The sequence below is a fragment of the Lissotriton vulgaris genome, chromosome 12 (genome assembly GCF_964263255.1).
Source record: "Lissotriton vulgaris chromosome 12, aLisVul1.2, whole genome shotgun sequence".
NCBI classification, from domain to species: domain Eukaryota; kingdom Metazoa; phylum Chordata; class Amphibia; order Caudata; family Salamandridae; genus Lissotriton; species Lissotriton vulgaris.
This window is the reverse complement of record NC_141700.1, coordinates 669,286,780-669,310,494: the sequence shown is the minus strand read 5'-3', so window position 1 is coordinate 669,310,494 and position 23,715 is coordinate 669,286,780.

The following is a 23,715-nucleotide window of genomic DNA, read 5'->3' as shown; positions in this document are numbered from 1 at the left end:
GGTTTCAGGACTAAGTTGATGTTCTGACTTGCTGTGTCCATTGAACTGTATTTCCCTTCAATGAATTTTCCCAAACAAAGTATCATGATGAGCCAAAGCAGGAGGAAAAATACACCTAGCCCAAACCAAAATTCTAACCATGGAGATATTAGATAGGTTTCTTTGAGTTGATGAAAGAGTTCTGTTGCTTTTTCTTTAAAAGTCTTTGTTTCTGGTGTCACTTCAGGGTCACTTTGATCTTCAGAAAAGGTATCGAAGTTGATGAAGTAGCCAGAGGCAGTTCTGTCAATTGTTGGAATTGTTTTCTCAATTTGTCTTTCGGTAGCACATTCTGATGCCACATCCTTGTAGACTGGTGTTTCATGACGAAGTGTTTCAATCTGTGTTTCAAGAGGCACGAGTTCCATGGCATTATTGCATAGTCCCTCTCTGTGCACTGCAGGTTTATCAAATGTGATTAGTCTTTCAGTTTGAACCTCTTAGATTGTTGCAAATTTGGGTATTCTGTTATTTCTTGGGAGTCCACTTGGCCTAATGTTGATTATAGGCCACATGCTTGTGGTGTTACCAGGTCGATTGATACAACTCGGTTCTTCTTTTTACCAGCAAGAGGCGGTAGTACTACTGATCTTGTTCCGTTGATTGCCAAGACAGGTACTGCTTTTCTGTAAGAAGGCCCAAATTCCTTCTTCACCGCTATTTTCTCTCTGACTAGATCCCCAATCTTTGGAATCCAGACAGGTCTTGCTGGGACTGGTGGTGTGTCTTCAGTGGTAGTTGGCTGTTGCTTTATTTTTATGTTGCTTAAGAATTTTCTTGTTTCATTCAAGTCCTGTAAAACAGCCAAACGATCTTTGATGTCAAAGTCTTTATTCTTATCTTTTACCACTGAAGCCTGACTATCAAGATCCTGAATATGCATTCTAGTTCCGAACAATAGTTCGTACGGGCTGAAACCTTTTTGAGAATTTCTTGGCAAAATATTTAGACTAAGTTGGACACTTATTAAATGTTTGACCCACCCATCACCCGAACCTAATACCTTCGCCGTTATAGATTGCTTTATGTCTCGGTTTTTTCTTTCCACTACACTGTTCCCCTCAGGGTGGAATGGACAAGAGAATCGCAACCCAACGCCCATACTGGCCATGGCCTCCTTATAAGCTCGAGAGCTGAAAGCAGGACCCTGGTCAGAATGGAACATGGCAATTGCGTATGTGCCGATAAAGACTCGCAGATCTTTTATAACAGTTTTGGCGTCAGCCGAGCGCTGGGGCCACATTTTTTAAGTGAATGTAGTCTTAAACAATTAATAGGACGCTGGTTTGCATATAGACAGCATTACCCTGTCCATAAACGGTAACTGGGCAACAGACTGGACCGGTTCATTACTGCGATCTCTGCTGCAGTCTTGACATTTTTTTGCAAATATTTGATGTTGCACGCTCATCCCCGGCTACCAGTACTCTGATTGTAATTCAGTCAGAGATTCCTTCATCTCTTTGTGCCTTGGATCTTCTCCCATGTGTGCGTCTGCAATTAATAACTTTCTCCGGTTCGTTTTTGGAATTACCTATCCCCCACTCCAGGGATTCGAGCAAAAGGAACGGAGTTTGCATCAATTACGTATGCATAATTGAGTGGATAGTTCACGGGTAGTGCTGCACAGTCGCCTTTTAAAGACGTTTTTACTGCCAGCATGGTTTCCCCGTCTATGTATTTTTCTGAACGCTTTTTTGTGGCTACGGAAGCCGGTTTAGTTGCTTCCGCTGTGGCTGTAATAGCCAATGAATTCCCTGCAACGTGAACGACATCACGTTGATGACTCAGAGTGTGTATCACATGAGTCTTTTGTAGTTCTTTCTGTAAAAGAACTACTTGTTTCCAAAGCATTTTATGCTTGATTGTGGCACCTGTGTCATCTTTGTAATCATTTTGAACCCAGCTCTGCAACTTATTATTGTAAGAGTTGACGCAAAAATGCGAATCGCACACGATTAGTGTCGGGAATTCACGTTCTGCATTTTCAAGCGCCATCTTTAAAGATCTAATTTGAGCTCGCTGAGCCGAACATTTTCTCAGTGATTCAGTTTTTGTTATTTTCAGTCTGAATTTACCGCAGAGCCAGCGACCTTTAACAATCGCACAGGCTGCATCGTAGGATTTATTTTCTACATTGTAATGCTGTACAAATCTGTCTGTGTAGATTATACAGGGGTATTGTTGTAGAGGAAGAATTTCATTGGCAGAGGATATTCTTTTTCATAAGTTAAATCATTCAGTTTCTTCATGTGCGGGGCGAAATAGTATTTCACGTCTTCCGCAGCAAGAGAATTTTCCCACTGTATCCATTTCGGATCCAGTGACACTGTAGGCAGGTTTACTGGGCTGAATAGCGCCTCGAAGGCGGATTCCGCTCGGAGGACATTGATCATTTTGCCATGTGCTAGTTCTCGTTCTTTAGCTATAGCAGTTTGCACTGCTTTCACAGTATTTTCTGTGAGACTGAATGTTTTTTCTGCTTGTGTGTACAAGTGAGATTTGTAAGCTATCGGTACCGTTTCTCCCTCATTAGAGGTCAGGTATGTGAATCCGCATCTTCCTGGGATGACTCGGATTACAAGAATTCGTGTATTGTCACGTGTGTTTGCTAATATGTCAGTTTGTAGTGATCTCAAAATTTCTGTGTGTTTTTGAGTCCAGTTGATCGGTTTAAAATCAGGTTTAATTAGTTCGTAGAGAGGTTTAACCCTCTCCGCATAATTTAGAATGTAAGTTCTTCCGAAATTCAGGAAGCCTAGAATTGATTGTAAGTTCTTCAGCGTTTTTGGTGCTTGGAGTACAGCGCACTTCTCTAAGAAGTTGTCCGCTAGGCTTTTTCCTTCACTTGATAATTCGTATCCTAAAAATAAGACTGTCAGATGGGCAATTCGAGACTTTTTAAAGTTGAATTTGTAACCCTCTGCTGCGAACCCAAGTATTATGGTGTTTGTTAGGATGCGGACGTGTTATAGCACTGCCTGGACGAAGATGAATGAGGATTCAGGGAATCCCTCGGGTGGAGGTATGGGTGTGCCTACTATGCAGGATGTTATGGGGGCTTTGTCAGCGTTACAGGCTCAGGTGCAGGATTTACGACAAGAGAACATAGGCTTGAAGCAGGAGTTAGTGGCAGTGAGAGCCAGGGAACAGTTACAACAGAGGGGGCAGGCAACAGTCATTTAGCCAGCGACTTTCCAGTACAGTGGTGGGTCAGGTTTCAGTGGGGCGGGAGGAGGGGTTCCTCTCGCTGTTACGGTGAATACCCCGGTTGCAGTGCCCTTGGCCCCCCTGAGAGGTTTTCTGGGGATAGTGAGAAGTATGCCACTTTTATGAACCAGTGCCAGTTGCATTTTATGTGCAAGCCTGGTGCCTTTCCGGATGATTCGTCTAAGGTTGCCTTTACCATTTCATATTTGGCTGGCACTGCTGCTCAGTGGTCCATTCCCCTGATTGACAGTGATGATCGTGTGTTGTATGACTATGCGGCATTTAAGGAGTTGATGCGGGGCTTGTTTGCGAAACATGCATTCATGCAGGCGAGTGACGCGGAACTCCTAAAGCTACGGCAGGGCAGGCAGGCAGGATCTATTGTCCTATATAGCCTCGTTCAACCGGTTGGTGTCTGAAACCCATTGGCCAACAGAGAAAAGAACTTCCCTGTTTTACCAAGGCCTTTGTGAGGAACTTAAGGATGTGGTGTCTCAGGTGGTAGATCCACCAGGGGATTGTGCAGCGTTCATAGATCTGGTGGTTAAATTGAACCATCGATTGGCGGAGAGACGTGGGGAACGTAGTCGTTTTCAGGTCTCACAGGGAGGTTATGTTAAGCCAGAGGTAAAATCAATAGGGGATAGCAAAACGGCGCCTGAACCTATGGAGATAGGAGGGATGCGTGGGCCTTTGACTCCTGAAGAGAAAAAGAGGAGAAGGGAGTTAAATCTGTGTCTGTATTGTGGACAGGGAGGCCATTTCGCCAGGGAATGTCCTGTGAAACCATCGGGTATGGGGTATGGCAAGAAGGTGGCTTTTGTGCACGTAGAGGGACACAATAGCCAACAGAGGGAACGAATGAGACAGTATGACGTGTTGGGAGCAGTCGATCAGGCGCCAAGGCATTTTATCATCAATGCCCATCTTTTGCTTTCTGTGTCCGAACGGGGCCCTGTGTCAGTCTTGTTGGACTCGGGTGCAACCGGTAATTTTATTGACATATCGTTGGCTAAGAAACTACGGATCTCCTGTCATCAGAAGGAACAGCCAGAACCGGTGAGAGCCATAGATGGGACTGAATTGACGTCTGGATGTATTACCCGCCAAACTGTTCCTTTACAGCTGTTGTGCGAGAACGGGCATTCGGAAGCTGTGGTCTTTAATTTGATTGATGCCCCTTCTTTTGGTCTGGTGTTAGGGGTTCCTTGGTTGCAGGAACACAACCTAAAAATCGACTGGGTGCAGCGGTTGGTGACGTTGGATTCCGCCCATTGCCTGAAACATTGCTATATTGAAGCTAGGGAGCGGATTCATCCTTTGTCGTGTGCGGTGACTGAAGTGAGGTCCATTCCTTTACAGTATTCGGAGTTTAAGGAGGTCTTCGACAAAGGTTGTGCTCAGGGTCTTCCCCCGCATCGGTCATTTGACTGTAAGATCGATCTGGTGCCGGGTGTTCCGTTGCCTTGTAGCCGTATTTATGCCTTGTCGGAACCTGAGGAGGTGCATCTCAAGGAATACATCGAGGAGATGTTGCATTTGGGCTACATCCGTCCCTCCACTTCGCCTGTGTCATCGGCGATCTTCTTTATTCCGAAAAAGGAGGGGTCCTTGAGAGCCTGTGTAGATTATAGGGCCTTGAATAAAGCAATGGTAAAGAACAAGTACCCTCTTCCCCTCATCCCCGTGTTATTGGACCAGCTGCGCAAAGCCACAGCATTCACTAAACTGGATTTGCGGGGTGCTTATCACTTGATACAAGTTCGGCCCGGGGATGAGTGGAAGACGGCTTTTAAGACCAAACGGGGACTGTTTGAATATTGCGTAACTCCGTTTGGCTTATGCAATGCGCCGGCAGCGTTCCAGTTCTTTATTAATGAGGTCCTTAGGGAATATCTGGATAGAACTGTCATCGTCTATCTGGATGACATACTCATTTATTCAGAAACGGGTGCTGAACATCAAGATCACGTGACACAAGTGTTAAGGAAGTTGCAGGAACACCATCTGTATGCAAAATTGGAGAAGTGTCAGTTCAGCTCCCCTGAAGTGGAGTTCTTGGGGTTTATTATCTCGGCGGCTGGAGTTCGGATGAACCCTAAGAAGATCCAGGCAATTGTATCCTGGCCCATACCGTCTAATGTGAAGCAAATCCAGGTGCTCTTGGGTTTCGCCAATTTTTATCGGTGGTTTATCTCCCACTTTTCCGATGTAGTGGCTCCCATGACCCGTTTGTTGCGGAAAGGGGTTCCCTTTGTCTGGTCTACTGAGGCACAGGAGGCTTTCCGACTTTTGCTCGAACATTTTACAACAGCACCTGTGTTGGTGCACCCTGATCCTGCCCTGCCGTTCTTTGTTGAAACCGACGCTTCCATGTGTGCGGTGGGTGGGGTGTTGTCCCAACGGGATGAAGACACTGGCCATATGCATCCCATCGCTTTCTTTTCCAAGACATTGTTACCAGCGGAGCGTAATTATACTGTGGCGGAGATGGAATTGTTGGCTGTGAAGTTGGCTTTTGAGGAGTGGCGTCACTATTTATGGGGTGCACGACATGTTATTACTATCTATACCGACCATAAAAATCTGGAGTTCTTCAGATCTGCTAGGGCGTTAACACCTCGTCAGATGCGGTGGGTTCTATTTTTTAATGAATATGACTTTGTCATTACTTATAGACCCGCAGCACAGCAGATTAAGTCTGATGCTCTATCCCGCATTCATGTCAGTCCTGGTGATATGAGTTCCTTGAGTGACGTCAGACCAGTGATTGATGGTCAAAGGATCATCGGGCCGTCACAGCTAGCGATTTTCCTAATCTGGTGGATTTGGTGAAGGAGCGATTAGGTCAGATGGATATGGTTCCATGGTTGTCCTTGCCCCAGGTCATCAAGCGGGATGGATTGTTATACCATGAGGGGAGGTTGTTTATCCCGCCTGTCATGAGGGAGGAGGTGTTGGAATGGTGTCATTCCTCGGCATTGGTGGCCCATCCTGGGATAGGGAAAACAAAGGAACTATGCATGAGATGGTTTTGGTAAGAGTCTATGGCGAAGGATATCCAGAACCATGTGACAGCTTGTCCTATATGTGCCATCAACAAACCATCACATTGCAAACCCTCTGGTCTTCTGCAGCCTTTAGATGTCCCTCCTTCCCCTTGGCATACCATCAGCATGGACTTTGTGACCGATTTACCATCAGTGAATGGATTCACCGCCATTTTGGTGGTGGTGGATCTATTCACTAAAGTGGCGCATTTTGTTCCATTGCCTAAGATCCCTACGGCTAAGGAGATGGCAATGGTGTTCATGTCCGAGATTGTGAGGCTACATGGCATGCCGTTGGCGATTATTTCTGATAGGGGGCGCAGTTTGTGTCTCACTTTTGGACTGAGCTTTGTTTGGTGCTGAAGACTGAGATACGTTTATCGTCAGCATATCATCCTCAATCGGATGGACAGACTGAGCGCACCAATCAGACCATGGAGCAGTATTTGCGGTGTCTGGTTTCATCTTTGTCTTGCGATTGGCTGACTGCGTTGCCCATTGCGGAGTTTGCATATAATAACAGCTTGCACTCCGCATTGGACAAAATAGGGGGGTTGTAGGAGCACTCCGAATTTATCTGAGTTCTACTTTTATATACACTGGTGCTGCGATTGTAAAAGGGTTGTCAGTCCTGGTAATGAAAGTTCGTTATGGTGGTGTTGAGTTACCACCCAATCGCGCACTGTTCACGTGGCGCTATGGCGCTTTATATAATCTTGTTGATACAAACTGTATTTTAACCACTCTAGTGTTTCATATCATTCTTTTATTTCTTCTCTAACTCATATTATTTTTCATATAAGTTTTGATTGCATTATTTTACATGCATATAACTTTTCATCATTGACATTTATCACAGAAACTAGTTTCTAGGTCCGCGAAACTGACGCGGAATTTCACGGAGTCAATAATAAACGGACATTGGAGCCACCTAAACGCGAAGCAGAACACGGAAACCGTTTAGAGAGGCAGCAATTCAGAAAACAGATCAGGAACACACAGAACAAGACAAGATTCCTGAGGCACAGTCCAATAAGAGATCCGAGATATAGTTGCTCAAGAGACTCAGGGACAGGATACAGTACACTGACCACCAAAACTATCAGATACTGCCCCTGATGAAGGCACACCCGAGTGCCGAAATGCATTGGGCTCATTCATAAAAATGTTGATCATATTATATGTGCCAAGTATAAGTTGACAAACATGAAATGAAATTGTTCTGTGATAAATGTCAATGATGAAAAGTTATATGCATGTAAAATAATGCAATCAAAACTTATATGAAAAATAATATGAGTTAGAGAAGAAATAAAAGAATGATATGAAACACTAGAGTGGTTAAAATACAGTTTGTATCAACAAGATTATATAAAGCGCCATAGCGCCACGTGAACAGTGCGCGATTGGGTGGTAACTCAACACCACCATAACGAACCTGCACTCCGCATTGGGCATGACACCCTTTTATTGCTCCTTGGGGTACCATCCTAGGGCCATCGCTATCCAACCCACTGGGCATGTGCCGGCCATTGATGAAGTGTGCAAGAAGCTGAGTGATATCTGGGGTTTGGCTCGAGTGAGGTTGTTGGAAGCTAAGGCTGAGATGAAGAGGCAGGCGGATAGACATCGGGTCCCGGCCCCTTCGTATAAGGTGGGCGATATGGTTTGGTTGGCCTCCCGTAATTTGAGGATGCAGGGTTCCCGTAAATTACAACCCAGATTTGTGGGCCCTTTCCCGGTAGTACAGGTTGTTAATTCAGTGGCCATGAAGCTTCAGTTACCTCAGGATTATGGGATACATCCTGTGTTTCATACTTCGTTGCTGAAGCCATATGTACCCTCTGCTCAGGTGTTGCCCCCGCCCCCGCCTTTGGTTATTGATGGGGAGGTTGAGTTTGAGGTTCAGGCTATCCTGGACTCAAGGCGTAGGAGGGGCCGCCTATACTATCTGGTCGATTGGAAGGGATATGCCCCGGAGGATAGGACATGGGAACCTGCCGGGGGGTGCATGCACCACGTTTGGTTCGTATGTTCCACAGGAGGCATCCCGCTAAACCCCGCCCTGTAGGGAGGGTCATTGGGGGGGGTACTGTTAGGATGCGGATGTAAGAGCAGGGATAGTCCTTTTTTAGTGTTCATGGACTGCCATCACATGATCAAACAGGAACTGGATATAAGTCTGTCCTACCTTCAATTCCCTGCTAGTTATTGCTTCCTGTGAGGTTCCTGGTTCCTGGTTGCTGTTGGAGTATTCCTTGCTCTCATTGGATATCCCTCACGGGCTCGTGAGGTGTAGATCTAGTACTCTCCCCTAGAGTATTTTGCCTTTTTGTCTTCTGACCTGTTGTCCTTCTTTTCCCTCCTTGTTATTCCACCCCTCCTAGCTAGTCAGTCTTGTCCCTGCCCCTTCGTTTTTGTTTTCCCTTTAGTAGCACTCGTTTTGGAGGTTAGTTAAAGTGATAGGGGCTCCTATCCGCCTCCGCTTGTTTTTTGTGGTCTGGCCTGTTTACATTAGAAGCGAGGCGACGCGGCTCAGTGCGGGGCTTGTTTGCCTTCGTGACGCGCCCTTGTCTTTGTAGTCGGTCCACATCGTTATGCGGAAGTGACCCGTTTTTCGGGTCATTCCGCGAGTGCAGGGGAAGTCGAGTGTTTTCTTTTTCCCTGGTCTGTTTTAGTCCATTGCCCTCGATACGGCAATTAGGAAAGGTTTTTTTTTGGTGTGCTCTTAAGATCTGTGAGCACTTCTTGCCTTTTTTCCCCTAAGATCCAGTCTTCATGTTTTAAAAGGGTGACACCATACTGAAACATCTTTTCTTGGGTCTCAGAGCATTGTTACAGACTCCATTCCAACTAATGCCCAGTGTACTCTTCGTGGCAAAGCCTGCATTGTACATAGGTAAGCTGTGTGACTGTGGTGGCAGGGCATGCTCACTAGCATTGGGGGAGGTTTTGGGTTTCTCTCGTTTGTTCTATAGTTTGTGATGTGTACTTCCTCTTGTTTGTGTGCATAGGTGCAGAGGCAAGGAGATGGGAGCGGTGTCCTTTTACCTACTATAGGGTGGAAGACTGGGTGTCACTACAATACCACCCTCTTTTCAGGTCCATTGGCGTACTCGCAGTTGTTTGTCTGTGAAGTGGCACATGGGCAGGGAGAGGGGATTGGTGCATTCTTCACTTCGTTCCTGCAGTGCTCGGGCTGAGTGGGCGGAACCACAACAGTGTTCACCCTTTTCAAGTGAGTCTCCAAATCGTCGTCTGTTAGATAGATGTCATCGACGTAAGATAATGCCTCATCATCATATATTTGTAGTAACTCTGTTACTCTGGCTGAGAATAGTTCTGGGCTGTTCTTGAATCCCTGTTGGAGCCTACAGAAATTTTTCTGTGACCCCATTACTGAGAAAGCGGTCAAGTACCTGCTTTCTGGTGCAATATTTTGACAAAAGAATCCATTAGATATGTCTAATGTTGTTTTATATTTTTTGTGAACTATGTTATTCATTAGTGCAGCACTATGCGAATTTTGTACTGCAAATGTTTTGCAACATGAGTTTAGGTGTCTGTAGTCCAAAACTAGACGATATGAATCGTCCGGTTTGGAGACAGGAAACAAAGTATTGTTCATTTGAGAGGTGCATGTTTCAATCACCCCCTGGTATTCAAGTTGATCTAAAATCTCCCTGACCTGTTTTTTAGCTTCTTGCTTAATTGGATACTGCCTTTGTGCAGTCGGTTGACTTTTTAACTGGATTTTGTGAGGAGGAGAGTCCTCATCCCATCCTACATGATTTTTATATAATGCTGGTGCCTGGGCTACTGCCCATTTCCTTGCATATATATATATTTAGTGTGAATCGGAATGTGATTCGAGAAGGCAGGCATAATCATTTCTTCGCCACGAGGGCACTCCCTGACAAACTCCGGGGGCCAATCTATTTCAGCTAACAGGATGTCATAGCCTTTTGAGAGTTTATCCCAAAATAGACCTATTATTTTCCTAGTCTTATCACCCTCTATACGTAGTGTTATTTCGTATATCTTATGAGGTTCGCTAACTCTGGTGTCGGCAGTTTCTACTTGAATGTATTCATTCGTGTCCACTGTCTCCAGATGACTCATCAGGATCTTGCGAGCTATGGTGATTTCTGCTGCACTGTCTAGCATTGTCTGTGCCCACTCCCCGTTTTTCAGCTGTGTCCTCAGTGTTCTCGGCATGTTCGATTACTCTAATACTGGCTACCTTCTTTCTTGGAAATTGTGATTTTTTACTTTGAGCAGGTTCCTTGTCTTTGGACTTGGTGTGCTCTCCTGGGTCTGACCGTCCTCTTCTTTCCGATTTCTGCTAAAAAGATCAAGAGGGACGTGTATCAATACTTTGATATCTATCAGGCTTTCTCAAGTTATCCCTATTTCTAAAGTTATATCTTTTCTCAGAGGGCTCCCTCTGGGGAGATTGGTGTTCTCGAGTTGGAGTTCTTTCGCTCCGTCAAGGAGACCTTCCTCTGGACTGGAAAACTTTTTCCTTGGGAGTGGATTGTTTATTTCCATCCCAGCTCTTTTTTGGAGTGTTTAAATAATTTTTAATAAACAATTTTTCTGGATTTTTGAGTAGTTGGGGTTTCACAGGTTTCCCACCCAAGCTGTCTCTACCTAATTCTTCATAACATTTTTCTATAATTCTGGCAAGCTCAATTGGTTGATCTGTTATATCTGTTTCTTTCAATTTCTGGCGGATCGCCACAGATGCTGCTTCTCCTTTTATGTTGGCTAGTAATATAGCCGAGACCTGCTTGAAGTCTTTCAGTAATTTCATACCAAGAGTTAAAGCAGGTTCTGGACTGTATTCATTCTGAATCTGTTTTAGCACATCTGGTATTACCGCCATTGATGGAACACCATGTGTTTTTGTGTAAATGGAAGCAAAGACTGTACCCCAAGTGTCACAGTCCTCCACATGTGGTGTGACCCCCATTGGAAGGCGGATGGTCAGAATTCTGTGTTTCTCAATAGGGGTAGTATTCGGAAATACTGCCTCTATTTGAGTAATTTTCTGCGCTAACCAGAAAGGAATTTGTTCCCGTTTTATGGGTGTTTTACCAAGACATGATTGTATGTTCTGTGGTGTAATTTTATTTGTGTTCCACTGATGAGGGGTCAGCTGTGGTACATTAACAGCTGTTTGGACTGTTGAAGTCCGCATTACATATTGGACTAATTGTCTATGTATTTTAATTAATGTTTTTAGCTGTGCTAAAAGTTCTTCTTTAGACATTTTATCAATGTCCGGATGTGGTGTGTAGCTGGCTAGAACCGGCCACTTTGCTCCTGGTCTACCTAGTGGACCGAGCCTGGTAATATGATCATTGTGTTTTAGGGCGCCTTTAAACCAGAGCAGATGCTCTTGGTATTTTAATGGGATTTCAATCTCCTCGAAAGGAGCGTACTCATCCGGTGGATCCTCTATTTTGTAATAGTGGAACTCGTGTGTTGTAGCGTTTGCCGCTGGAAAGTTTATCCATGAATAGAATACCTCTGTCTGCCGATATTCGTGTGCCTCTATCACGAAGATGACTGTACCACCTCGTGAGGTCAGTCCGTTTTCTATACGTTTTAACGTTATAGTTTTTCTTAAGTTCACCGGGATGATTTTTGCATCCGGTTCATTTTGTAGGAGACTTGTGTCGTCCTCCATTAGTTGAAGTGCTAGTATAGTAGCGTTCCTTTCTTCATCACTCATTTTACTGTCAGAAAAAGGTTTTTGTTGCAGATCAGGTTTCAAGGAAACAAAGATTCGGTGCACAATATTTTGGAACACTGTATCCTTCAACGTTTAATAAACCAGAGCTTTACATAGGAATCTCTTCCTACTAAGTTCGGGCGGATTTTAACCTTTCACCCACTCCAGACGTCTATTGGAGTATTTACGGTAGAAAGAGTCTGTGTGAAAAAGCACGACTGAGTTACTCTAACGTCTTGCGTTAGTTTTATCGCCTTACCAAATGTTGGGCGCCATGTAGTGTAGTTCCTATTTTCACTATAGGCCCTGCGCATTGGAATAACATAAACAGCAGTGTAGACGTAGAAGTGCAGTCTTCCAGGTCTCTACTGACTATGTTAGACTTAATTTGGTTTGTACCAACTAGCTCAGAGGTCACTGGAAACTTTCTTGACTGAATAGGAAGTGATCAGCTTCCCTGGCTCAGACAAGAAGGGATTCAGTTTTCCAACAACCTCATAAACATGACAACTTTGCTCCTTAGAATAAGAGTCAATCTCTAGAGTCGTGTGAAACAATAGACAGCTATTTCACTTAGTCAGTTGTGCAAGAATTACTTTCACCAGGATGCAGAGAATAGAGAGACGGGCGTTTTCAATAAAAGGTATTATTTATTGAACAGTCTTTCTTCTCATGCAAGAGAAATTAATTGCCACAATTGCAAGACTTGTTATTATAAAAAGTGCGTACAGTAAAAGGAGGATTGCGAAATAATACTGTAAAAGTATTGATATGGTTTCTTAGCCATGCGATAGTTAAAATGAGTAAAATATATACATTCATATGTACATTTAGCTAACGTCCTCAACTGGTGCTTCTAACTATGCCTACCCCAGTGTACCTGACCTAAGCCTAATACTTGGGAGGGAGTAAGTAAGTAGCAATTTAAGTTAAGTTGGTTTTGCCAAGGGTTTGCTTCAAGAATTCTCTCTAAGGGTTTAGTCAACACTGTACCTCTGGAATAGAATGTTGGAGGTCTGGTATCTCCCCTCAGGACTCGATATCCCAGTTACCCGCAAGGGTAGGCTGGAAACGCTGGAGCTGGATTTTCTCGGCAGGAGAAAAGACAGCGTCTTTCTCAGCGCGTCAAGGAGGAGGAGGGGCAGCATCCGTGGGCTTCTCGCATCTGCTGGGCTCTGCAAGGGACAGCTGTTCTGCTCCTGTATTCACCACCACCGCTGTGTTTGCTTAAGGCAACGTTGGTATTATTTATACCTGAAAGGTGCCTTGTTTGACGTAAGTTTTTGGACATAAGACGTCAATAAAGATGTCACTAAGAACCGGTCGTTCTTACAGTGCTCATTAGAGTTCTATTACTAATCAAAACATAGCAAGCGGGGCTTTCCCAGGTTGATGGGGGTTTTATCTGTTGAAAGAACTCGGTGTGTAATCTAGGAATCTAAGATAGTGGCTTCTGATGTGTCATATACTGTAATGAGCTGCAGAGACGAGTTTCTGAAATATGGCTCTGATCGTTTATGCCATTATAGGGATATGGATTGATTATAGCTGTATAGGGGCATAAGGTCACAATATTGATCGGGGTCCTAGATAGAACACGACATGAGGTTGGCTGCTCTTTTAAAGGCAATTCTCAGAGGGCTAAATGTTAGTTTGTCCATTTGTAAGATTTTCCAGTACTTTTTTACTCCCCTTTTGATCAAATTGGAATCCGGGGTGTAGGTGGTGACACAAGTCAGATCATTGGGCTCTTTTTTGTGATGTCCTAATATTCCTTAAGGAGTAATCGCGTCTGGCTAGGTGCTCTGCTAAATCGTTGGATTGGCTGGCAAAGTCACTTAGGCTACTGCAATTATGTTGGATGCATAAACACTGGCCATAGGGTAGGTTCTGCCAGAGGCCTTTTGGATGGTAACTGCTGTACTGTAAGGGACTGTGACTGTCAGTTGTTTTTTTAAAGGTTTTTGTATGCATGTTGGCAGATGACAGACTAATCATTAGGTCCAGAAATGGTAGCTCTTTGTCTGTGGTATTAGCAGTGAATTTTAGATAGGGGTTGAAATAATGTACCCAATCAACAAATTGGAGAACCTTCTCTTTTACTCTCTTCCAGAAAATTAGAATGTCATCGATGTATCAACACCATAAAGTTACATTTTCCTTGTATGGGTGGGTGTTTGATAGAATATGCATAGCCTCAAAATCTGACATATACAGGCATGCCAGACTAGGCACAAAGGTACTGCCCATTGAGGTCCCCTGTATCTATTGGAAGAGGCGGTCTTCAAATTGGAAGAAAGTTTCAGTGAGAGCTGTGGCTGCACATTCCATTATGAAACTCACAGGGGTTGGAGACAACCAGTGCCTTGATCTTAAAACTTCTTCTATTTCCAGAGTCGCTTGTTGGAGGATATTTGTATACAACGCCTCTACATCAAGTGTGACGATGCAATCCATTTGGAGGCCTTCAGTGTTGTTTGTTTAAATGAGATTCAGAAAATCTCTTGTGTCTTTTATAAAAAGGGGGTTTCTTTTACCAGGGGTTTGAGAAAATGATCACAGAATTTGAAAAGAGGTTCCAGGAGGGACCCTATCCCGGACACTAATGGCCTCCCTGGTGGTGGTCGAGCCTCTTTATGTATTTTCGGAAGGGTGAAGAAAAAGGGTAGCCTAGAGTTTTCATTATCGAGGAACTATGCCTTGTGTTTAGTGATCCATCCCTGGTTCAAGGCTTCTGTAACTGTGTTCTTGATGTGTGTTGTTAGGCAGGGAGTAGGGTCCTCCAGTAACGGTTTGTAGTATTGAGTGTCTTGTAGTTGGCGAAGACACTCGTTCCTATAGTCAGTTGTTGACATGATAACTATTGCACCCCCTTTGTCAACCTCTTTGATTACGATTGAGGTGTCATTGGCCAAAGTACTAATAGCCTCATTCTCTAGCTTGGAGACATTTTGAAAGGCTCTGCAGGTCTTATTGCTGTTTATTTCTTTTAGTACAGCCTTCTTGAAAGTGAGAACTTTTGTTGGTACCATACTGGAGTTGGGAGTGAAGGACGACGGCTTCCATAAACCTGAGTCAACTGTTGGCGTGTCAGGTTTCCCTGCAAAGAATGCCTGTAGTCTTATTTTTGGGATAATAATTGTGTTATTCACAATTTGTTCTAAACTGGTCTTGCTTGGGTGTAGGAACAAAATCCAGTCCTCTGCACAGAACCTTCTTTTCTACGTCGCTAATAATTCTGGTGGATAGATTGACTATCAGTTTTTCTTCCCGTGTGGCTCCTGACATCCATATGTTGAAGCTTTTGCTGGTCTTGCCATTGGACCTGTTTTTGTTGATGTTGCCCGCCCCTTCTTCTTCCTCTCCCTCTGCCTAAAAAAGTTGGTGGAAGGGAGCGAATGGTTACTGAGGGCCATTTGGGAATCCTGGTATTGCCACATCGGGGGCCCCTCGAAAGGCGGCATTCCAAACCCATACATTGGTGGAGGTAGTTATCTTCTATTCTGTGGTGTACCCCAGGTCTCTGAGCTAGATTTTCTACTATTGGAGGAATTCTTCTTTCTTGATGAGTCGCTCTCCTCAGAAGAATTGTCTTCTCCTAGATAGGGATACACTTTTTCTTTACTGAATTTAGTTATATCTTTCTGGAGCTTGGTCACTGTCTGTTTCATCGGGTATTCTTTGTTTTCGGATATTTCATTATTTATTTCTGCCAATCTTGTTTTAAAAGATGCAATTGTAATGCTAGCTTTTAATGCTCCTTCTGCTTTTGTGATCTTAATTATCAGATCATCTGCCAAACGTTTGACTGTTTTGATTATTAAGGCCAGCCAGTCCCTAGTGCATTTCCACGCAACTAGGGACCATTCCTCTTTGAATTTGGCATCTTCTAGAAAAATCAGAGGGACATTGGCTACAATTGGGCCATTGGGAATTATATTAGCTCGGAGGTATATTGTCATGATTGTGCCATGCATGATGATCTTCATCAATTGTTTTTTCATGGAAATGATAGAGTTCCAGTTGCCCCATTACTGCTTGAGGCTACTGCACCATCTGGGTTCAAAAGTGAAGGTGTCCTACGAATTTCTGTCACTATGTCTTCACTGAAGGTGAGACCTTGGTTTTGGGCACGAAGCACGTTGGAGTGAGGTCAGGTGATTTTTGCTTCCCCACACCTGTACTATCAGTTTTGCTTCCCCACACCCTCCCAGTCTGTGTTCCTTCTGCTACCTTCTGTTTGCAACCCACTCAACACACAAATACTTTAAAACAAGCATCTGCAATGCAATAGGTCTCGCATTTGCAAGAGTTTAAGCTATTGGCATTGTAAATGACAATGCCTATTATTTATGTTTTAAAAACCAAAACATAAATTAAATGCATTGTCATTTACAAAGCCAATAGCTCAAACTCACGTAAACGCAAGACCTATTACACTGCAGATGCTTGTTTGTACAGTTTTGACTCTAAATGCTCTGCTTTTTCTGTCTGTAATGTTGGATAGTGCCACCTTATAAACAAAATAAAAATGGTTATAAAATATTTTTTAAAAGGCTGTGACAGGGAAGGGGACCAATGCTGGAACATGGAGAGAGATGGGAAAAGTAAATGTTGCAGATTGGTGAGCGCAACAGAGAACAGGGAGCCAACTGATAAGTTGGGGGTATCTTAAATTGCATGCAGTGCTGAAAGCAAAAGAAAAAGTAGTTCCCTGAATGTGAGCCGTCAAAGGATAAAAGTTATCCAATCAAAATTATGGTAAAGAAGCTATGATCCAGGGGAGGAACAAACACAAGAAGAGGAAGGAAGTCCATCAAATAAGAAGCAAACAAATGAGATTTACAAGAAAGACCACCAATAATAAGCAACGGGCTGACCCAAAGCCCATTGTAAATATTGGCCTTGTCCACATTAGGGGGCAGATTTACAAGCCCCGTATGTCACATTTGAGCCGCCGTTGCATCACTTTTGTGATGCAGTGGCAGCGCAAAGCCAGCGCCATGCTGCGGGGTATTTACAACGTGACGCATCTAGAGAGATGCGTCACGTTGTAAAGCCCTGCTCCACATGTGGGCGTTCCGGCACAGGGGGCGGGGCATTCCGGCGCAGGAACACCTCCTCAAAGTGGATGAGTGAAATCTACAAGATTTTACTCAGTCACTTTTACGGCCATGCTGCGTCAAAACCCTGCACCTGCTTTAAGCAGGCGTAAGGATTGATGCAGCATGTTAGGCATAGAGGCACTCCGAGCCTTGCTGGAGGTGCGCCGCGCTTGCGACGCAACTTCAGCACTGCGTCACCTTTACGGCAGCAGATGCATCACGCATCTGTCTATTCTTGCCCCATGATGCGGCGCATCCATGGTGGCGCAAGGTGTGTCTGCCATGACGCACAATAACTAGCGCATCCCTGCTGATATGCAGGGATGCGCCAGTTATTGTAAATCTGCCCCTAGGTATTTTGTCAACAAAAGTGTATGCTGTCTGTAGGCAAGACCTGAACAATTTAAATATATGAATAAACCAATTTTAGTCTCACTGAGTGTCTAATTACTGTTTTTAAAGAATATCTTGTTAAGCTGTTAATAAAAAGCAGACCTCCGTTTCATTCTTGCTTAAAAGTCTCCTAGGACAGGCACGGATGCCAATTCACCTCCTAAATGCTAGGAGGAGCAGAAGTAACATCCAAACCCCTTGACCATTCCCACAATCCACCAATTACATCAAAAGGCTGATTGCTTGTCTCACTTTTCGTCTTATTTTCTACTGAGGTGGCTGGTAATTTTGTAACTTTTGCTTTATAGAGTTTTATATACCGCAACCTTGACCCGAATCGGGTATCAGAGCCTTCACATAGCACCAGTTGCATTACATGAGGACACATGCGTGTTTTGCCAGAATCACAGGATGTACACCGTCATTGCCGAGACTCAAACCCAGTTCCCCATATCCAGATAAATGTTTAATTTGTAGAAATAGGAGCCACTGGGTTCCAGTGGCACATCTTTATTTTTTAATTTTTAATTTTTACTTCTTTTCTCCATAACATCACAACACACAAAGATTAGGGAAAAGAAGAAAACTAGAACTAATGTCTGTTTCTGATCCTGAACAATGGCTGTGACAGATAAAGCAGCAAAAAAGGGCAGAATCACAGTGATGTTGATGCTAGAGAAAACCCCAACCCCTCGCTTTCAATCTTGTGTGAGTGGGTTTCGAATGAAGTATGTCACCACTTTATACAAGTAGAACATACTGAGGGACCCCCGTGCATCAACAAATACAAACACGGAATAATAGATGGCATGGGTTCACACATACATAACCGCTCATGTAAACAGCTCATGGTGAGCCCACCAAGAAACAAGTTTAGTTGGTAGTGACGGGAGATCCTGACAATGATGCATGACACGTAATGTTACTGAGAGCTCAGGGCCCTAACCTTATAACAAAATAGATCTGAAGACTTAGGGGCATATGTAGGTAATTTACATTTTGCGAATCTCAAATAGCGATTTTTAAGCAAAATGGAATGTAGGTAATAATTCGCAATTTTTTTGCGAATCTCTAAAATTCCTTAATTGCGATTAGCAAATTGTGAATCGCAATTAAGGAATGAGTGTCCCATTCATTCCTATGGGCCACAAGGCTCATATGAATGAATGGGGATACATTCTCAAATTGCGATTTTCTATAAGAAAATCGCCATTTGAGAATCACAATTCCAAGGGTGCCAGCGTGTCCAAAGTACACCTGTTGCACCCCTGGAATGTGCCTGTAAGTACATGTGGCGCACATACATGCCCTAAGGGCATGTCTGTGCGCCACATGGCACTTTGAATTTTACAAAAAAAAGCATTTTGACAGGTAATCGCAAAATACCATCTACTTGGAGGAGGTGGTATTTTGCTATTCTTTAAGCCAAAATCGCAATTTAAATGGCACCCCTACATAGCATTTAAGGAATCCCAAAATTGCGATTCCTTAAATGCTCGAGCAAAATAAGGAATCACAATTTTTGCGATTCCTTATTTAGCTATGTGGCACCTACATACCAAATCGCCGTTTGCAATTCGCTAATGCCGGAATTCTGCGAATTCCAGCATTTACGATTCGCAAACGCCTTCCTACATATGCCCCTTTGTTCTTTTCCTAACTAGGAAGCCAAATGACACATTTGAACAAGCATTTACAATGCAACGGTTTCGCCTTTGCAAAAGTTAGAGCTATTGGCATTGTAAATGACAAAATTTTGATTTATGTGTTGGTTTTGAAAACAGATAAATAAATGGCATTGTCATTTACATTGCCAACAGCTTAATCTCTCGCAAATGTAAGACCTATTGTACCCTACTGGACGAGCTCATCAGACAGCAATTACTACCACACACACGCACCCAGAGCCACACACACAGAGCCACACACACCCACACACCCAGAGCCACACCCACCCACACACCCACAGCCACACCCACCCACACACCCAGAGCCACACACACACCCACACACCAAGAGCCACACACACACCCACACACCCAGAGCCACACACACACCCACACACCCAGAGCCACACACACACCCAGAGCCACACACCCACCCAGAGCCACACACACACCCAAAGCCACCCACACACCCACACACCCAGAGCCACACACACACCCACACACCCAGAGCCACCCACACACCCAGAGCCACACACACACACCCACACACCCAGAGCCACACACACACACCCACACACACACACCCAGAGCCACACACACACCCAGAGCCAGACACACCCACCCAGAGCCACACACACACCCACACACCCAGATCCACACACACCCAGAGCCACACACACCCAGAGCCACACACCCAGAGCCACACACACACACACCCAGAGCCACACACACACACACCCAGAGCCACACACACACACACACCCAGAGCCACACACACACACACACCCAGAGCCACACACACACACACACCCAGAGCCACACACACACACACACCCAGAGCCACACACACACACACCCAGAGCCACACACACCCCCAGAGCCACACACACACACCTAGGAGAGCAAGCACAGCGAGGGGGCAGGGAAGTAAGCGCAGCGAGGGGGCAGGGAAGTAAGCGCAGCGAGGGGGCAGGGAAGCAAGCGCAGCGAGGGGGCAGGGAAGCAAGCGCAGCGAGGGGGCCGGAGAGGTTCAGGCTGAAACAGTCAGCATGGTCTTCTCAAAGGCCTCAATATGGGTTTAGGAGGAACCACTAGGAGATATCTCATTGGAGGTATAGACTGAAGATTGGGGACTGGTCAGATGAAAAGTTTGATTGCCTCTTAGACCTCTTGCTTCACATTTTTTGTTGTGGGTTTCTGGAGGTCCTTTTTGTAAAGTTCTGGTCTCCTGTCACTCCCCAACAACCACATGATTGGATTCATCCTGTTGTGAATTTCACTAAAGCAGCATCTTTAGACAGGCTGGATCTGGGCCCATCTTCTGACTCCTTGCAGAGTTGACAGCAGGTCATGTGTATACTGTGGGTGTTGAGCTTTGTGGTCACAGCTCCACCATGGTAATGTCCATAAGTGTCTAGCTAATAAACTTTCCGAAGCTGCACTTGTAAGCAGGTCTTGTGGTCTGCCTTGGGTCCGTGTTTCCCTCTGATAGAGTTTCATAGTAGTTACCTAGCTGCAAAGTGAAAGTACCTCTGTGTGGTATTAGTACTCGGGTGTAAGTACGAGACGCCCAGTGTATTCTAGACTGCTGCCTGCACGGTTTGAGCGGTAGAATCCAGTTTACACACCTGCTGTTGAACCTCTCGTTGGGGCTACCAGCTGCAGTGTAAACCAATCCTTCACTTTCTGATGGGATTTCTCTCCGAGAAGAGTGTTTTTTAGGTACTGCTTTGCGCGGCCTAGTTAATTTGTGTCTCACACAGAGCCTCGTGTTTTGGACTCTAAAAGGGGACGAGCAGGAGGACTGCAGCTTAAATTTAAACCTATGAAAGCGGAGCCTCCGACTGCGCTCTAAATCACTGTCTGTCTTAAACAAGGGCCCCTGGACCGGGCAGACAAGCAGGCAGACAGTGCGCTAAACCAGGCCACCGCTGAAAATAGTGCCCAGACGGGTACCAGCAGACTGCTGTGAAGGGAGGAATGTCCATTGCTACTGGAGCCTGACGCATGCTGTCAGAATAGAAGCATGCTTCCTCCTGCTGGGGCGAGGGCGGGCGGGAGGGAGCTGGGGGATATCTAATGATTTTGCTTTAAAAATACTTGTCAGAAGAGTTAACAAACAGAAGTGCCCCACCCCGCTTACCACATTCCAGCACTCCCTCGGGGAGAGCCTACATGTGGAACAGGTCCAACCACGCACGCACACTATCTTAGGGCAGGCCGATGGGTGTTGTGACCTTGTCAGACGGCCAGGCCTAGCATGGTCTAACTCAAGGGGCCTTTGTGCACAATTTTTTATTATTCTAGGGCCCCATACTATCAAAGATTACACAATCGGTTCTGAACCAAAATAACTATACAATAGTCATCAGCATTAAACATGCTGCTCAGATTTCACAATAAAGCAACATCTTTAGATTAGAACATGTTTTTGGGGTCCACAAAATAATAGCCCATCAGATGTTAAGCTTGCTGCAGGCAGCACAGCTAATCGAGTTGCAGATCTACTACCGCTTATCACTATCCCATGAGATAAAGGGAAATGGCAATGAATTACATTGATAACGAGCCATTACCACACATTATTCTGTTTGTGCCTCAGGACGTTCATCTACATCACCTCCCAAAATAAACACCAACTGCAAGGTTCAGTAAGGGGTGCCGGATGGAATCCCAGACCCAACGAGATATGCAAAGGTGTGGGCTAGGGGCAGGGAAACCAGGGCCTGAAGACAACACGGAGAAAGATGCACAGCACCCACGGGCACCTGACAACTGATTCCCAGCCAGTATCCACCAGACCTAATACAAGATGGTCCAGGTACTGCATATGTGGTTGTAAACACTAGACCTCACACAATGTAATCCATCATCACCCAAATACACAGCCACCAAAGTATGCGTAAATTAGTCCACCTCTACCTTTCATCACACACAACAAACCAAACAGTGGACAGACAGAGACACACGCCTCGCCCCCCTCCCCTCCTCGCCCTCTCTGACTGCATATATACACAATGGGATTCATCCCAGCAAAAGCACACAACCACCAGCTCATACACAATGGAATACAACTTCACTCTACATCACAACCACCAGCCTATACAAAACAAAATACAACGCCAGTCTTGGACACAATCAGCAGGTCTTACAAAATAGAATACGCTGCTACCTCCAAATGGCCTAACACAAAAATATTTATAATGGAATCCATTACCAGTCAAGGACACATCCACCGAAACACGTGTAAACTAATCCCATAACAGAATACATGCAACTCATTTTGCATTATGGAAACCAAGACTGTGAGCTTTAAAAACGCTTCTGAGAAGCCGAAGCACTAACGAAGCTGGGGAAAACAAAGAACGCGAGAGAAGCCAGAAAGTAAGAGTGACAATGAAAAAAACTATTGGTAAGTAATAAGCGGGCTCTAAGACCCCTTTTTAAAAAAAAAAATGTTTTAAATAAACAGATTGCAGCAAGTGACAGAGCATTCACTGTTTCAGGCGAGAATAAACAAGCACAAGCACCTACGAGCACAAGGACAGCGGGAGGGGGGGCGGGAAAGGAACGGACAGCGGGAGGGGGGCAGGAAAGGAACAGACAGCGGGAGGGGGGGCGGAAAAGGAACGGACAGCGGGAGGGGATGCACAGCACCCACAGGCACCTGACAACTGATTCCCAGCCAGTATCCACCAGACCTAATACAAGATGGTCCAGGTACTGCATATGTGGATGTAAACACTAGACCTCACACAATGTAATCCATCATCACCCAAATGCACAGCCACCAAAGTATGCGTAAATTAGTCCACCTCTACCTTTCATCACAAACAACAAACCAAACAGTGGACAGACAGAGACACACGCCTCGCCCCCCTCCCCTCCTCGCCCTCTCTGACTGCATATATACACAATGGGATTCATCCCAGCAAAAGCACACAACCACCAGCTCATACACAATGGAATACAACTTCACTCTACATCACAACCACCAGCCTATACAAAACGAAATACAACGCCAGTCTTGGACACAATCAGCAGGTCATACAAAATAGAATACGCTGCTACCTCCAAATGGCCTAACACAAAAATATTTATAATGGAATCCATTACCAGTCAACGACACATCCACCGAAACACGTGTAAACTAATCCCATAACAGAATACATGCAACTCATTTTGCATTATGGAAACCAAGACTGTGAGCTTTAAAAACGCTTCTGAGAAGCCGAAGCACTAACGAAGCTGGGGAAAACAAAGAACGCAAGAGAAGCCAGAAAGTAAGAGTGACAATGAAAAAAACTATTGGTAAGTAATAGCGGGCTCTAAGACCCCGTTTAAAAAAAAAAATGTTTTAAATAAATAGATCGCAGCAAGTGACAGAGCATTCACTGTTTCAGGCGAGAATAAACAACCACAAGCACCTAAAGCACACGGACAGCGGGAGGGGGGGCGGGAAAGGAACGGACAGCGGGGGGGCGGGAAAGGAACGGAGAGCGGGAGGGGGC